The sequence below is a fragment of the Bactrocera latifrons genome, unplaced genomic scaffold (genome assembly GCF_001853355.1).
Source record: "Bactrocera latifrons isolate USDA-ARS-PBARC rearing strain unplaced genomic scaffold, ASM185335v1 scaffold_137, whole genome shotgun sequence".
Lineage (NCBI taxonomy): Eukaryota > Metazoa > Arthropoda > Insecta > Diptera > Tephritidae > Bactrocera > Bactrocera latifrons.
Window position 1 is genome coordinate 227,733 of NW_017534819.1, and position 16,459 is coordinate 244,191.

Sequence of the window (16,459 nt, forward strand, 5' to 3'; positions counted from 1 at the left end):
ACAAACTAACATGACGTACGAAAGTTTAAAAAAATTTAAAATTGAAAGACATAATTCTTCATATTTTCAATGATGAATTTAAGTTCTAATTTTTACTTTTTAGTAAATTTTTCTGATTAATTTTTTCTTAATTTTCAGTCCGATAATGGAGATTTCTAATCTGAAAACTATGTTAATTTACATTTGCRGAATTACAATATAAAAACTTAATGTATTTAATCACATTTCAATTGTTTTTCARTAAATTAATAATTATTTTTAATTATTCATCTGTTTTTTGTGTAACTTAGTTCGTTTTATATGCACTGTGCAACTAAATGTGTTCGAGCGCCGGCTCTGTTAATGCTGTTCAGCTGCGTGCATTATATCTATGTATACATACATAAATGCAGAGCTATACACCGATATACCGATTTATGGTATACATATGCAGTAGGCGAAGGGAAAAACGCAAGCTGCTCGCTGCCTATGACTTCGACACAGAGCTGCTGTTGTTGGTTTTTGTGTCAAATCTGCCTGCGTCGGTGCTTTCGTTGTCACTACAGCATAGCTGTTATTTGCTGTGCTGTTACTTCTGTACGTTCGTTATACTAATGTTGTCGTGGTCTCAAAGTGGCAGTCGTTTCTGGTTGTTATTGCATGCGATATGCCGCATGGCTGTGGAATAGTCGAACGGACTGAGGGTAGAAAAGTAGTACTCGGAAAGCCGTTACAGAGGCGAAATGAAATGAAGTAAAGCAAAACGAACGAAGTGCAAAGGCTGAATGCCACGATAAAACTATACATTAAAGAGATTGAAGTTGGGCAAACATATCTGTGGGTACACATATTTGTGTGCATGTAACACACATAGCTATGTACGCTTATTTATCTACAAATAAATGTATATAAGCTTAGTAGAATGGTAAATGCAAGTAGGCTTTTATGTTTGTTAATATGTATACWCATATACATAGTTTGCATTGAATGAAACGAATACTGAAATACGAAGATGTTGATAAATAAATATTAAAAGCAAAAAGGAATCAGAAAATTGTTTGTTAGTTAATGGCAAGTTGGAAGGCATTTTAAGGGTACATGCATTTAGGTGTAAAAGGAGCTGGCAAAGGTGGTGGTGGGTTTTGTAGCTGATCATGCACAAGTTTCATATTTCAAAATTAAAAGAAAAAAAMATRTTTTTTACCTTTAATGAACACGATGAACGTGTGCGCTAATTGTAACAGAGTACCAATGCAGCTAGTACAGCGCCAATCTGTTCGTAATGAATACAGATAAGTTTAGATAATTTGTTATCAGGCTGCTGATTRCGTATAGGGTTATCCATATATGTTTGTATTTTATTTATCCAAATTGGAGAAGGCAATATCCATTTGTAATCCCAATTGTAGTTTTAAATAAATATATTTATATACACATACATTKACTCCAACTTTAACTTATTCACATTCGCCAATCAAAATCATGATATATGCACATTTAGTAAATCATTAACTATATAATTGATTTTTTTACAACACTTTTTACATATTTTATTTTAATCTGCCTTGAATTTTATTATTTTCTGTGTGCTTGCACTAGTTTTATTCACTTTTGCTTATTTCTTTATTCATACACTGAATAMCATCGGAATAATGCACTTTTTTCTKCTTCCTTAATTTATTTTCCACCACTTTGCTTTAAGTACACTTTTATCGCTTACTTTGCTTTTTTGTACCCGCACGTTACAACATTCACACACACATACATATATTMTATGTTGTTGTTGTTGTTGGGKTTGTRCACACACACATACTGTACGCGCAGTTCAGTAAAATGAAACGTCAGAGGTAGCTGGTAGTCTGCCGTCGAAAAACGTGACAACCGTATTTGAGATACTCCGAAAAAATTATTATCAACGCACAAGCACTCTRGCGTTATAGAGAGGCACTACACACTTATTTCTGTATATGCGAACACATGTATTTGTTCTCTTCCAGTAGATAGCAGCGTTGCTAATGCGACTTTGCGACAACCGAAGCGTTTTTTGACTGCGGCGACGTTGGCAGCGCTACCGACATTAATATTCAACTTACACACACAAATATATGTATATACACGCAAAGTGCACTTCTCSGCATATGAACAGCTTCATTTGTCTGGCCTGTAGCTGCTTCTCCTTCACTTATTTAGTTAGCGACTTTAATTTTTAGTTATTTTCATTTTATTATTAATTATTTGTAATTAAAATAAATTTCATTGTTTTCAATATATAATTTATTTACTTTGTTTGAACATTTGAAATTTCTTTGAAACTATGCTCTCTTTGTAAAGGCGAGAAACACTAATTTTCCCGTCAATATTAAAATATTACCACACAACTCAACGTTCCGTCTCGAAATGAGCTCTAGCGCAACGCTCCGRCTCGCTGTAACCGTGAACCATAAACCGTCTCGAAAACACTCAATTTCATTTATGTATTATTTTTTTTTATATAGGCAGACCGCAGCGCTTGCTGCTATATACAAGCGCAGAGGCAGCGGCTTCTGCTTACACAATGAAATATATAGCGTTGCTAGTGCCTTGTGGCGCTGAACTTCAACGAATTTATTTTTTCTTCCAACGCTCATCCTCCTCATATTCTCTCTCTCTGGTGTTATATACATATAATATCTTCTCAAACCAGCTGTACTATACACAGCGCTGCTATTTACTGCCCATCCCCTTATTTCATTCGCAACAGCACTCATTCATTTCGTGTGCACATATACTCACTAACATCATATCTTCTTTCTCTGCCTCTCTCACTCATTCACACGCATCGTTGCCGTGCAGCAACGCAGCCATTCGACMGGCCCAGTCCAGTTATACTGCTTTGTTGAACGTTCGACAGCTGTCACTGTCACTGTAGTTTGGCGTTAACGTTTCTTCAGAGGCTCGTGCTCTTGGTTGGTCTCATTTGAGTAACAATGTGTTGATTCGCTCTTTTTGCTGCTCAACTGTATACTATGGCATGTGTGAGCGTACTCGCATTTACTATATATTAATTGGCGGGTACTAGATGGGTACGAGTGTTCAATAAGTGTAGTGAATAATAGTATATAAGTTCCATTATTTATTTGTTGCTGCGTCCAAGCAGCTGCTCACATTCATGACACATTTCATATTCAAGTTGGTTTGAGCAATTTCGAAAGCACTTTTTATGATTTCTATATGAATAATATATACTTCTGTGTATATACACATGTATCGCTCTGCACTCGGTAGAGACTGTGGTAAATACTTTKGCTGAGTTGCTGCTACGAAGTCTGTTGTTTTAGCATTGTGTTTAATAAACTGGTCGATAGTTGCTGTATATGTTGGATGTTCGAACTGGTTTCTGCTACCAACAACAATTCTGTGTCTGCTGTTGCAATTGTTGGCGTTGAGTTGAGCCGTTTATTACCGTATTTCGTGTTCGCAATGCTGACGGCCCCTCGGCCAGCTTTATGTGGCACTTGCGATTGAAATTAGAATCGTATCAAAGTGCTGACGAATTAAATTGTCGCTAAAAGTTTGTTGCAGTTAAAAGAAATCGACGTAAATATATGCAAGTACACATATACATACATATAATATAGTATATACATATAATAATACTCACTTTTAGAACTAACCTGTTAATCAAGTTAATAATAATTTAAAGTCTTAAAGTATAATCTTATACCCAGATCGATGCAGATAGGTTASCTTCTCCAGAGGAGGAATACTCAAAAATAATATTATATAAAAATAACTAATATTTTTTAAAATATTAACGTCTAAAAGTTCAAAAATTAGCACTAAGAACACATGGTATTTCTCTATGTTTCACTACATTTTTTCACGTTTTTTACTCTGTATATTTAAATATTTACTTTAAGCATTGAATTAAGCTCACATTTCACATTTATTTTATAATTTTTCAGCTAAATTTAGTATTTTAAAAATCACTTATCAAATTTATGTCTGAAAAGTTTAGAGTGTTTATATTTAAGAGGAAAACCTGCTTTGCCACACATTAAAAACCAAAAGTGAAGGAATTTGCAGTGTTTCACAGCGCGTTCTTTGTACTTTCGAATGATTCTTTTTTCTTTATTCTACTAGAGGACCCGGCCACGCTTCACTCTGACTGATACATAGATAATACTACTACTATCTATATGATTTCTATTAGTTGGATTATAATTATTAGTTAATGCGATATAGCATTTCTGTGAAGCAACTTGTGTTACTTTACAAAAAAAGGTTCATAGCGAATTTTGAGTGTTAATAAATCATAGCTTTTTGGAGGAAAATACTGTTGAATTTGGGCATAGGGAAATCCACCGATAAAAAGTTATTTGCTAAGCTTAAAGAGGCGAAAGCTCCGTGCAAAGTGGGTGCCTTGCAAGTTCATAATAAAACAAAAACAACGAATAACTGATTCTGAGAAGTGGTTGAGTGCTCTCTAATCGGAATAAAGCCGAATTTTTGCGTCGGTGATAGAAACATAGCTCCATCATTTMCYACTGRAGTCCAATCGACAGTCATTCTAGTGGACTGCACTACACATCGGTTCTCAGAAAGGTTGTGGCATGCATGTCGTATAATACATACTCAATAACTGATTACTGAGACAGTTATAATCTATTTCACTGTATATTTGGTTGCACTGCTTTTCTACTATTTCAAATATTTAGCAATTGTATTATATTTTATAAAGAATCTGTTTAAAATTGTACGCATATATTCAAATGATTCCTACAAACATGAATTTTGAACAAATAATTACAATTTGAAATATAATTTTTGTTTTTATGAGTTTTATTGGATTCTAATATAAAGAAATGAAAGGTAGCCTATGTCCTTACCCTGGTTCTACACTACCTCCCCACCAATTTTCAGCCGAATCAGTTCAACCGTTCTTGAATTATAAATGGTGTAACTAACAACAACTTTCTTTTATATACATCCATATATACATAGATAAAAAAACTATAAAGAGTTTTCAAGCTAAAATGGAATATGTGAACACTTTTCCATATACATACATTGTATATGAATATATGAATAATATGTGGTTTATACTTTATAAACACAGATAAGTAAAATCGTGTGATAATATTATAATATATACATATGTGATTGTAATATAACATGTTTATTGTACATACATATCACAATTTTATACTATCATTCTCCTTCTGCGTTGGCGGCCTTTGGCCGCGCTCTAAAAAAATAACCCCGCTCGAGCGAATACCCGGGGCGACTGAAGTATTTTCGTTTAAAATAAAAAAAAATATGTTGAGTTTTTATTATAAAGTGGTTAAAGTAGTTATATTTTTTGGTTATCATGTACTCATATTGAAACAAAATTTGAGTTTTCGCACTGTACTGTATACTTTACACTTTATTACGTAATATTATTATATAATATTACTTTATATTATTATATAATATTACTTATTAGCTTAATAAGTTTAAAAAAGAAAATATCCATATGCATCCTCTCTCCATGCGAAAAATGGAGCAGCGCTCCATATCGGCTTAATTTTTGGTAAACAAATGAGGTTCAAACGAGTGTAAAATGTAATAAAGATTTTTTTTGGTAAGAAAACCGGCTAAAAGTGTAAAATGTGGATTTATTTAAAAGTAAAGTTTATAGTGTAATTTAATTAATTTGAAGTAAAAAATGTGAATAAAATGTGTTCAATGTGGTGAAATAGCTATTACTTTTCTTGAAATGTTCGAATTTTGCGAATTTTTGAAATTTAAGGTCGAATATCTCGTAAACTAAGCGTTTGCGGTACCTATAACACATATATTTTTTAGTCAAGAGTTTCCAACGGTACCTTTAAATCGCGGCGCCAAAGAAATCGGAATTGTGTCCTCAGATCAACCTGACATGGCCACAAACAAGTTATGAAAAGATCATAAGTATGATTTGAAGCAAATGCCTTTTAAGTCCTAAACAATTTGAACCGTTTAAATTAGTAGATAACAGACGTTACCGTGACGTTACGTGGGCTGTTTTATGTAGAGATTTACATTACTGTCAAATTCAATACTAACTTTTGACAAATAAACTATAAAACTATTTTTTATTAACATATTTCGGGACTTACCTACAAACTAATTATATATTCCGGAWCCCAGTCCTGATTTCAGCCTTTAAAAATTCGCCAAAGTTTTTAAATTATTGTAGGATATTAATATGGACTGAATATTAAAGCATCTCATACAAAAACTTTGCTAAACTACAGTTTTATAGGCACATTGTTTTGGCTGTCTTTGATTCGTTATTTTTCTAGCTATCCTTGCGCGCTGTTCTCTTGTAAATAAATTTACATATAAAGTAAAAAAAAAAAATTTTCGAGTTGAATTGACACAATAGAGTATATGTGCGTCAGAGACCCTGTAAAAAATCCATTCATATGTATAAATGAGTAGCTTGACGAGCTGAGTCGAATTAGCTATATCTGTGTGTCTGTTTTTATAAACGCCGAATAGCCCCTCAGTTTTTCGATCTGAAATTTCGCACACGTCCTTTCTCCCTAAGAAGCTGCGCATCTGTCGGAACCGCCGATATCAAACAACTATGGCATGTTGTTGCCATACAAACTGACCGATCAAATTAAAGTCCTCATGGAAATTTGGCATAGACTATTTTTCAAGCTTTTTTTACAACCTTCGAACGAACTGTGAGATCTTGTATGCTATATTATGTAAATGCGCGTGCGAAGGGTGTTATAGGTTCGGTTCAGACAAAGTTGTTTTTTTTTCTTGTTTTTTATTAATTTTCAAAACTTCAGACTTAAAAAAGCGAAAGTTAAGCACASAAAACAAAAGCCTTGAAAATCAATGATTACTAAAATGAGTCTCATCGTGAAAATAATATTATTTCATCAAAGAAAGCACAATAGTAGTGGGTTGCAAGAAAGTGCTGTCAATTTGTTTGAACTATTGGTTTCAATACTCTCCAATGTTTAGCGAATTGACAGTTATTATAGAAAACTATATCACTACAGTGATAGTATTACATATTTACAATCCACGAGGTTTACTTTTAAAATTAACGTTTCAATTTTTAAAAGTATTGATACAAATATTCGTAAGGTTGATTAAGCATAAATTACGATAGGRTTGGGTTAGGTTGTAGCACCAAAAGTACCACAGGATTACAACACAGATTCTTTGTGATTCCTCATTTTTTTCAGGTATAGATACCTTATAGATTGGCAAAGCGTTTTGAGCCTGCCACAAATTTATTGAGGCGGCTAATATCACCCACAACAGTTGAGCAGAAAGGGTGTCGATGATTCCATCTCCTCAACCTTCATCCGACGAAATTTGCAGCCTCATAGCATGTGACCCTATTGGACAGTGTCCATTTAGAACACCTACCATAGCGTCGTTATGAATCTTGCTAAGATTSAATGGTTCAGAATACCTCAGTTTTATTCAGAAGGATCTCAAGGTGGCACAAGCTTGGTTTGTTAGGGTCTTTCTAGCAAACTCATCAATTTAATGCGATTTCGCTATGACGCGATATTCAAATATTTCGTATATAAACGTATTTTGATGTTATGATCAATGGGTCAAACAATACTTCACTAGTCGAGCGGGCAAAACGATAGCGGATGTACAATTTTTGAAGGAATTAGACTACAGCTACCTTGATGGTAGTTGATGGAGACATAACACTCCYCTCATATATTTTCTCTAAGCATCSATYCATCCGTGAAAAAGCTCACTGCAMATACTTTCCAGTGGCAATTCAGATCCCCTTGGGTAAGATCGTAGATGGTGCCTAGGAATTCTATTTCTTCAAGTTCCTTTAATATACCGCTACAATGAGAGGTTTTAGAGCAAAAGAGAGAGAACACCACCCTACTAGGTGCCTCTATTTACATTCCAAAGTGCACATACACTACCAACTTTGCACACTGACGCAAAGTACACATTCAACCCAAAGTATGWAATTTGATATGCGATAGTTCTTGCGTGCAGTAAAATGTTTTCCCTCTACTTCTCCGAGTTCTCTAAGGACAGGAGCTTTCAAAGGAAGACCTACATACATATACATAAATAGACCAAAAAACCTTAAAACAGTCAGAAATCGCGCTGGCTGATACCTAAGACCCGTAGCCTGGCGCGACTGGGAGAGCTGATCGAAGTTTCCKACTAATCCGTGTTGCTAAAGTTCTTATAAGGTTTACTAACTGGACCCGCTTTGTCCAGGTTAAAACGAATATAYAATATTCTATGAATAGAGAATCAAYGGTCATTAAGAATCTTCCACTCAGAGACTACGGGTTCCATTTCCCTTGATTCTAAATCCGTATTTATAAAACTGATTAGAAACATATTGCTTGCTTTTAAATACTTTTTCATCATCTGGACCAATTTGTTGTTATTCCCTTTCCACATCAAAATATGTAACCTAGGAACATTAAGTCCCGTCCGTCAAATTTACAAGGACAACCCTTAATATCTACAGCCATATGATAGGTACTAGATATCCATATACATATGTATGTATGCACATACATACTACATACTTGTATGTACATATGAATTTATGTAATTATCATTGTATCTATTAATATACCTGACCCCCACCAGAAAGTACGTGAGTGGTTAATTACTCTTAAGCGACCACTTACAGCATCTTGCTCACTCAAAAGAAATTTGGCAGTAGCCACGCACAGTTTTATTGCATATGTAAGATTATACATAAATTTATACAAATACACGTACATAAATCCACACATACGTACATAATATATGTTACATTCCTGTAGTCGTTTATGTAGTGTACCGCAAAAAAATCCGATGTTAAAACGGCAATGTAAAAGCAGCACATCGACGACGAAGCTTTATACTCAATGCCATATTCTCATTCTGTTATTGAACTGGATTTGTTGTTACAGCTGTTACCTCCGAAAAAGACGGTAATAAAAACAGAAAGAAAACGTGCTGTCAGCAATACACACTCTGAGCATACACTCGCCCTTTATTCAATGCGACCTACTCGGTGTGCTTTTAGTTTATTTATGACATCTTGTGATACCCTCTCTAGGCATTTATATGTACTTGTAAGTCTATTGAACATAATATAAGGAGACTGAAATTTCATTCGGGCAAATGTTGTAATACAAATAATATAACAAATGTTATTATGTATTTATGTGCTCGCTCTCATTTGCATACAAGTATATTATTCATACTCAGCGCTCTGTACAATATGAGTGTTTATAAACATATATGTATGTATATATGAATACATGTGTAATGTTATTGTGCTATATACTCGCCCGAAAGTATTGTGGGCACACTATACCCTCCACCTTCATCCACCTTCATCGCTTTAGGGCTGGCATACCAACCAACCAACCTTTGAGAACACTTAAATACAAACAAACTCAATTATGCTCGCGTGAATGTGTGCAAACACTCTTTCGGCGCACACAACTTTTGATTGATAGTGAGGGGAAGGTTGCGTCGCTTTGGTATTTCGTCTATTTTTAATTATCCAACATTTCATTTTGTGCACGTCATTCGCTGCCTAAGAAGGGTGTTTACAAAAAGGTTATATGTTCAGATRTAAATGCTACGTAGCTAACGAGTAAACCAAAACTCAATTGATATACGTACATATGTGTGTGTAGACAAATTTATAACCAGTATATAAGCGAAGTAAAATATCACTAACTGWAAGTATGTACATATATACATACATGTACATAAATGAATTGAATGATATCATTTTGTGTAAAGTTGAAATAAGTATTTTTTGTATACATAGTATGTACATAAGTACCTATTGTACATATGTGTAATTACTTATGCCGTACTTATGTACATAGGGATTTCTCACTCTGGGTGTTTATTTTTTACATCTAGATTGGTTATAATCATTAAACGATTTATAAATACTAAGTTCAACAAACATGAATCTTATGTTCTTAATATAAAGGTGTCAATTTTGCTTAGCCTAAGAGCCAACTTATCAAATGATCAACTAACTTAGTACTATTTTTATAGTTTTGAATAGCGTATATAAAGTTAGTCTAAGGCAGCGCTATAACCTCCGAACATTTTTTTCAGTTTAGCCTATCCCTCCCAAACGTCGATCTGACAAACATGCTTAGTATGTGACGACTAACCAAAGGCGTTATGCAGGGTTTGCCCAAAAGTAAGACTGAGTCGATTTAAAAAAAAAAAAGTATTGAATCAATAGTGCACCTCATCAAAAACTTCCATAATAGGCTCCTTCTGCGCCGATGCAGCGCTGCCAAAATGATTTGCAAGCATTAAATGCGTCACAGAAGGCATTCTCCGGTATAGCCTTGAGAGCCGAGGTGCCTTGCTGTAACTTATCATCAGCGAGGGGGAACTCCCACGACAATCACCTACTCATCTTARATTTATTAATTATCGAAATGGAAGAAAACACATAACAGGTGGCGCAAAAATAACTTTCCGATGTTTTTTTGAAAWTGAAAAACTTTTTTAAAATTGAAAAATYTTGATTCTGCTTGTGGATTAYTTTYWTTGGKCYTTTACATTTTTTTACATCAAGTCGAGAATATCATGTAAATAGCCACCGCCACAGTTGATTGTCAATTGATGCGAAATTCGTGGAAAAATCGTGTTTAGAGCCTCGTACTACCCCGCCGGTGTGAGTTTCAATTTTGTCGCAACGGGCACTTTTGTAGAATRTTCAATTCTGAGGAATATGTGTCTAAAGTCAAAGCGATGCCATAAAATGCCTCTGAGCTATAGAGATTTAAAGATAAAAAATCACGATTGTCGTGTATTTTCAATGGAAGATTTTTACATGTCTTGGTCCAGTTCTTAATGTTTATGTTAAGGGCTAAAATCTTCAGGGAATTTTTTTAGGGTATGTCCAAGGAAACTTCGTGACGGGATTGAAAAAAATTAAAAGTAAAAAAAACCCTAATGTGGGATATTAATACTCAAAATAAATCGAGTCGATATTCCCCTGACTCACATGTACTGTATTATTTTCTTTTTTCTAGCAAACATTTTGTTGAATATCGAGCAGTCTTCCATAACTCGAACTCTTAAATTGGCAATAGAAGTCAAATTTCWTAMAGATTTCCTTCCATAAATCGAACTCTCTSTATCTCAAAATTTGCTTGGATTTCTACACTCTGGTTGGCGGTTTGCACATTAAGGTATTTCCCTGGCTCTGATTCTTGCAAGTTGAATATAAAATGTTCAGTTGCGCAAGAACTTAGCTCTTCCTTACTTATTTATGTTTTATTTCTCTGCAGCGMATATTGAGATGTAACTTAAATAACTGCCACCGATTCAATTGGCGATCTAGTAGTATCCGAGTAGTTATGTTACTGTAACTAAATCTCTTTTTGATCTATTATTACTCCGACTAGTTCAATTTCACCCACGAATTTCTTTTTTTATAGCAGAAGCTTGAACATAAACATGAATACAATAAAAGTACAAATATATGTACCTTTGAATGTATAAATGTATGTAAGGTGGAAAAGTTTTTCTACGGAGTATATACGTACCTGTAAATTCATATATATGTGTACAGTATACATATGTAACTCATCAGTTGCTTCCCTTCCCTTGATTACTAAACTTATCTAGGATTTTTCTCAATCACTTCATAACTATTGTATAATATATATTAATATGCTGTYATTCCCGTTTCTGTCCCGGATATTGTGGATGTGCTTGCCATGCATAATATACCGCAAAAGATTGTGCGAGTAAACATTACAGAAAGTATACCCGGCCATGCTCTATAGAGTGTAATACGAATGAATTAGACGCGACAACCAGCGTTTGCCTTTGGTGGTTTGATTGGTTGTCATAAGGTTTTGGTAGGCAATATTTTTTTATCAGCTGTATATAGTAAGAATGAGGATTTCTTCGCTTAAAATTTCAAACTATCTTGTTTGTTATTGTTCAATGTGTGAAAATGAGAGATCTAACTATAATTGAAACTGGAAAATAAAGRCTGTGAGTATCAAGAACTTGATATATTCGAGCTTATCTTTAATTTCGTGTATCAAATTGAATAAAAAATATGCTTACGRGCGAGTAATATGTTAGTTTTACTTTAAATAATTGGTAATATTATATTTTCAACTTGTTTTTATATATATAATATAACTATAAAGTACTTAAAACTTCCGTAGTAAGCGGACAAAATGGCAGCSACGTAAGTTAAATCAAAACTTAAACTTTTACGAAAAGTAAATTAACAACTGTGAAATATTATTGTTGTTGTAGCGAGTGTCTTATCTTTGCCAATGTGGTGAGGTTCAAGTATTTACGATAACATTCTTATAAATTGCTTGAGGGGGAGGGGATAGTGTTCCTTGACCGGACGCGTTCGACAGGAGACAGCGAGAGGCATCCAATAATAGTACCGAGTGCAGTATTCTGATGGGTTTATCTTTACGTTTCACTACATCCAGGTGACTCATGAACGGCCGGCCCCGGTTGAAAGCAATGCTTCTTTGTTTCATTCCCATCAGTTCTGGTTCACGACTTGAGGATTTTGTTGCGGCCCTGTACTTTTGCCTTAAACGCGTTCGTAAAAGGAGTGAAGGAGCACAGACTGTCAAATCTAACACATAGAATCTGAATGTTGTTGATGATCGGAATGTTTAAGACATCGACTGTGCAGTTTGTACTCCTTCCTTCATTTCGTTAATATCGTCTATATGGATTTAGTGGGGCAGCATTTCCGGTTTCTTACAGAGAAAAAGCGAGAAGGATCGGTGAGATACTGTTTACTTTCGAACACATGTCATGGATTCCACTGCATGACGTCAATATCGAAYAATCATCTGCATATGAGGTGATGGAAATTCCCTCTGGTGGTTGAGGGAGTTTTGACATGTAGAAGGTAAACAGTTGAGGGGGGAGGCACCACCCTTCGCAACCATCAGTTTAGTTTTCTTAACCTAGAATTTTGACCTAAAAACACTACGATTGATTGGCGACCACTCAGATAGTTCTTGACAACTTGATAACCTTTTGTAGTGRTGAATAGTCGCCTGATCTTCAAAGCGAAAATTCCCTAGGGAGTGTTTAAGGGGTTATTACATGGGTTTAACAGTTTCAAAAAATTTTGTTTCTATTATCTGATTTAATTCTACAGCACCTCTAGAATATTGTTCTAAATTTTCAAGTTGATCTGAGTAATAGTTTCGAATATACATATATCCTTGAAAACTTGTGCGTTCGAGGCTAGCTAGGCTAAGTGAGCCGCCTTTAAACGTCTTTTTGAAGTTAGTTGGCGAGATTTCTCGAGAACTACTCAACCGATCTTCATAAAATTTTACTTATGTCTTTAAAATACAATTCTTAAAGACTTGGACGAAATACTTTTTTTCGATTAAAACTATTTGAAAAAAAGTGAAATTTTAATTTTTTGTAAATATGTCTGCCATATCCCAATCTCAGTTTTCAGTTTTATATTTCGTTTTATATTTCGTCCAAGTTCTAAGTTAATGTTTCTTTTTTAATTTAGATGATCCTGTAAGGAGTTATCCTGCCAACATTTACATGATATTAAATTATGTCATATAAAAAATAACCCTTTTGTGCGCTTAGTCTCTTTTTTAGGCTTTCGAGTAAAAAATGGTAGATTTATAGTTTACGAAAAACTGCTCAAAGACTTATCACATTTTTTGCTAGGTTTTACGGTGTACGGGGTAGACGGTGTAAAGACTTCGATTAATTCACTACTCATATTCCATGTTATAGACGTTGGATTGACTTTCTCTTTGATTTCCAAAGTATTTGGTTTGTCCTCTTTGACTTCCAAACACATTCACCAAACCACTTTTATCTGCCATACTCGATAAGAATAGTCTGAGTAGGTTAAAAAAATCTTCGAGGTCTATGTATAATGTAATTTTTATCAGCTGTAATAAGAGGTGCGAAAAAATTCCTCGACCATCTAAAAGAGGCCTTAATACAACTGTCAAAGATGCAAAATTGTAWTATAAATAATATTTCATTATTATTACTATCATTAAGCAATTATTGATTATAAATACTTAGAGAACAAGAAAACAGTTGGATTCACCGAAGTTAAGACACCCTTCACTAGTGAATTTCTTATAGCAACTATAGATCTATATGACTAAATCTGAAWTTGTAAACGGCCAATGGTTGTCATCCAAGGGAAAATGTTGGCAACTATATCCTTTATCCGTTATCTGAAGTTCCGACAACTGAGCAACTTCTTGGAGAAAAAATGGCGTGTGCAAAATATCAGATCGAGATCCTAGAAACTGAAGAACTCATTTAGCTCATATACAGACGGACATGGATAAATAGACTCAGCCTGTCACAYTGATAATTTTTATATGTCACTTATTCATATAGTCACTTCATAGGGTCTTCGACGTTTCCTACCGTTGATGCCAAACAAAAAATACCCTGTTCARAGTATAAAAATAAGTCACGTCTTAACCGATAATAATAATAATATCGATAACATTAGCTCACCTACCCGACAATATTTATGATACCATGTGGGAAATTGCATTGGGTGTGCATGAGTGACTATATGTTCAGWATTTCCCAACAGGGGCATTAAAACGGTTTGCTCCTCGGTGTGTGTCTAGTTTTTGCATGCTCCGGCTTGCTTCCACATTTTCAATTTCCGTAAATATTTCATTAACTTAAAGTTTCCGTCTTTAAATGTTGCCCTTCCCGCTTGCGTTACACCGCACACATACTAGTTTGAATGCAACCCATTTTTGACCCGGCCCTTTCGCCAATACATTGCTGCTCGTAAAATTTTACATCTTCGTACACCGTTAAACGTTTCAATATCGTTTACTTTTACATCCGTTGAATATCTTCGGTGTCTCTTGGGTGTCATTACATTCGTCTTGCCTGACTTTGCTTGCTTTTGCCAGTTGGACTGTTTGCCATTCGAAACGGACCCCGGCCCTTCGCCACCGTAATGAAATCAAGTCGTTAACACTTTCTTTCGATTTTTTTTAGTTTGCTAAGCGCTTTTATTTATGAGCGGTCTGGCAGGCGCCCAACAACTGTGCAGCGCTTAGTTATGCTAATCGGCACGTTCGACATGTACCTACCCGCTTTAATATTTAATTTTGCTTGACCGCTGAGCAAATTTTTTGCAAACTATTAATTTGCATTGGATTTTTTTGCTGAAGAGTTATGTGACAAAATCGGGTGTAAATGACGGCCGCTGAATCATTTTATCGATGTGTTTTTTTTTAATTTTTGTTTTTGTTCAAATTTAAATCGGTAAGAATATTGCCGGATACCACTGCAACCAAGCGAGTTGTTGACTAATAGGTCTTCGACTGGATACAATGGTATGGTTATAATAATATTTGTTTGGGTTGAATTTTACCTAAAATTTTGATCRTTTTCGAAGCGACGGATGGAGGGATGGACGGACAGACAGACAGTAGCATGTTCAATATTGACTTCCAAAGCTTGAAGAGAGTCTATTTTCTTGTTATAAAGCAATGACTTCAAAGAAAGTTGAGATAGCTTCTTGAAGGTCACTTAGGGAAGGGACAATTTCGTCTGCAACCGAACATTTTATACTCTTGAAATGGAGCCAAGTCAGCCAGATTTTTGAAAATCCTGGTAATAGGTTGGRAGAGAATTTGGAAAGGAATTGTTAGTGCAAAGTTTTAGCTCATTGTATCAATTGCTTCCAGATTTGTGTAATGAAAAGTGTAATAATCAAATAGAATTTAAATTGTGTTATTTGGGAAGTAGGCGTGGTGGTATTCCAATTTCACTTTGAGACATAGACATGTTGGAAAAATGCCACGTACTGAATTAGTTGAAATTTCCGAAAAGTGAGCGTGCCACTGCCATCGTCTAATTTTCACACCAGCTCCAATAAGGCCTTGCCATACCACTTTGGCGGTAAAGTTTAATGTCTCTGGTAATTTGTTATTCATTTATTCGCCAATTAATATGTTGCGTTTTTAGTGGTTCTGAACAGTACCGTAATATGAAAAGTGGGCGGGGTTATCTTCCGATTTCATCAATTTTGACACTGTCGGTAGGCGTTCTTATGATATTTGTGCTGAGCAATTTGGTTGTTGTAGCTTTAGTAGTTTAGGAGATATGTACATTAAATTTAGTGGTGCCACGACCACTTTTCAAAAATTTTGTTTGACCTGTAGGTGTCACTTGCTACTACGATGTCCCAAATTAGAGTTTCATATCTTAATTTAGTCCTAAGTTATGGCACTTTATAGGGTTTCGGTTAATGGCGATTTGGGCAATGTTCCGATTACGGCCATCTACGAACTCGTAATTGTTTTTATACTCCCGCAACAAAGTTGGAAGAGAGTATTTTAGTTTTGTTCACATAACGGTTGTTTGTAAGTCCAAAAACTAAAAGAGTCAGATATAGGGTTAATCCGGATCGCATTAAGGAGGGGCATTTTTGGACGTAATTTTT

At 34.8% G+C, this 16,459-nt stretch overlaps 1 protein-coding gene across 3 annotated transcripts in view; it reads right to left on the reverse strand.

Moving 5' to 3' along the window:
- The window catches only part of LOC108965220 (polycomb group protein Psc), a 21,976-nt gene extending 19,615 nt beyond the window's left edge, over positions 1-2,361 (reverse strand). Inside the window, exons 1-2 of one of the 3 annotated variants that reach the window (XM_018927462.1) lie at positions 2,262-2,361; positions 1,184-1,940 (exon numbers count right to left, since the gene is read on the reverse strand). The gene's annotated coding sequence lies outside the window, so the exon portion shown is untranslated. Of the gene's footprint in view, positions 1-1,183; positions 2,240-2,261 lie in introns of those variants that run through there. The other 2 variants (XM_018927463.1, XM_018927461.1) reach the window with 2 other exon arrangements.
- Positions 2,362-16,459: the final 14,098 nt, after the last annotated feature.